This window comes from Mastomys coucha, unplaced genomic scaffold (genome assembly GCF_008632895.1).
Source record: "Mastomys coucha isolate ucsf_1 unplaced genomic scaffold, UCSF_Mcou_1 pScaffold23, whole genome shotgun sequence".
Classification (NCBI taxonomy): domain Eukaryota; kingdom Metazoa; phylum Chordata; class Mammalia; order Rodentia; family Muridae; genus Mastomys; species Mastomys coucha.
This window is the reverse complement of record NW_022196906.1, coordinates 29,927,156-29,929,365: the sequence shown is the minus strand read 5'-3', so window position 1 is coordinate 29,929,365 and position 2,210 is coordinate 29,927,156. Positions and strand designations below refer to the sequence as shown.

The window sequence follows — 2,210 nt, the reverse complement described above, 5'->3', positions numbered from 1 at the left end:
TTTTAGATATTTTCTTTATTTACATGTAAATTTCTCCATTCTCAGTTTCCCCTCCAAAAAACAAAGAAACAAACAAAAACAACAAAAACGAACCCCTGTTGCCTCCCACTTCCCCATGCCTGCCACCCCACCCTCTCCCACTTATTGGCCCTGGCATTCCCCTACACTGGGGCACAGAACCTTCACAGGGCCGAGGTCCTCTCCTCCTATTGCTGATCAGATTGGCAATCCTCTACTATACACATGCTGCCTGAACAATCAGACCCTTCCATGTGCAGTCCTTGGTTGGTGGTTGAGACCCTGGGAGCTCTGAGGGTACTACTTAGTTCATATTGTTGTTCGTCCTAAGGGGCTGCAAACTCCTCAGCTCCATTGGTCCTTTCAAATATTTCATGATCATGTTACTTCACTGCTAGGCTTTATTTCAAGCTTGTTTATGTGCTCCCATCTGTCACCTGTTCTGCTTCTCTCCAAAGGAGCAGACCCTACTGGAAAGCAATAGGAACAAAACAACTTTTGGGTTTAGCCATCGATGTGGTCTAGACACAAGGACATAGCATATAGGTGACACGATGGTGCTTTCAAGAGCACATTAATATAATAGCTGATTCTCACTGTGTCAGCTGAGGATACTGTCATGATCTGTCCCTCTTGTCCATATTTCTAGTCTCAGGTACTGCTGCCATATTTGTACATCATCGACTGGCAGAATACCTACAGGAATCCCAAAGAACAGAGTTGGTTTCTTTTGTATTCGTCTAATACAAATGGATGCCCGGTAGTTGCCCTGCATGAGTCCAGTTTAGTTTTTCTGCAGCCACATTGACTTGAGTAGAAATAGACAGTAGATTTCCATCTCCCACCCTCACTTTCACAATAAGAAAAACTCCAAACTACCAAAAACATATGAAATTCTCTATATTTAATGCCAATTCAATTAAACAGTGTGGTATGTGTGTTTAGGGGAGTGGGTTTGCATGCATGCTCTTCTTTTGCGTTGAAGGAAAACTTTTTCCCCATATACACTTATCTGTGGATGAGCGAAAACTATGCTTAAGTAACCTTTAAGAAGCTTAACCTGCTGGTCCAACTGTTCCACATCGGGTTGAGTGCGGGTCGGGGTGGCCGTGGCCAGCGCAGGCTTGGCACCCAGTTCCGGTCTGTGTGTGGGACTCCTGGGGCTGAGCCTGGCCGCTCCATGTAATGCCATGTCCAAGCCACCTCTGTCCCCCAACCCCCGGTCAAACCAGGGCAAGTTGAATTCTTCAGAGCTCTCTATACATTTGAACCCAGAACTCCAAATGAGTTATACTTTGAAGAAGGAGATATTATCTACATCACTGACATGAGTGATACCAGCTGGTGGAAAGGGAAAAGCAAAGGCAGGACAGGACTGATCCCAAGCAACTCTGTGGATGAGCAGGCAGAATCCATTGACAATCCATTGCATGAGGCTGCAAAAAGAGGCAACTTGAGCTGGTTGAGGGAGTGCTTAGACAACCATGTGGGTGTGAGCAGCCTGGACAAAGCTGGGAGCACAGTCATGTACTGGGCCTGCCATGGAGGCCACAAAGACATAGTAAAGGTTCTGTTTACTCAGTCGAACGTGGAGCTGAACCAGCAGAACAAGTTGGGAGACACGGCTCTGCGTGCAGCTGCCTGGAAGGGTTATGCAGACATTGTCCAGTTGCTACTGGCAAAAGGTGCGAGGACAGACTTGAGAAACAATGAGAAGAAGCTGGCCTTGGATATGGCCACCAACGTTGCCTGTGCATCGCTCCTGAAGAAGAAGCAGCAGGGAACAGATGGGGTTCGAACGTTAAGCAATGATAACGAAAAAGACTGATTCCTCCCGGAGCTGCCTTGATTGGTGCTTAAACTTCTTTTGCTTTTGCCATTCCAAAACCTGGGTTGTTTTGCCAGAAGAGTGTTGATAACTGTTCCTTTTAAAGTCCGCATGAACACAGCACTGTTGCACTGTGGGTCTGTGATGAGTCGGCGTGAGCGTGGGTCATTCTCACCTGCTGTTCGCCAATAAGTGAAGGGATAGTTTGTTGTACATAACACATATATGTTCACCAGGGTAAAATAAAAAAACAAAAAGATTATTTCTATTTATCAAGCTAAAGAAATTTTAGTAATTTTTTCTTTAAAAAATTATATTTTTAAAGTTCTTTACATCAAGGAATGAGATGTTTTGAGTGGGTTTT

General features: G+C 45.0%; 1 pseudogene; it reads left to right on the top strand.

Annotated features, from left to right (window-relative positions):
• Nucleotides 1-1,846, top strand: part of LOC116072849 — a 24,446-nt pseudogene extending 22,600 nt beyond the window's left edge.
• The last annotated feature ends 364 nt before the right edge of the window (nt 1,847-2,210 follow it).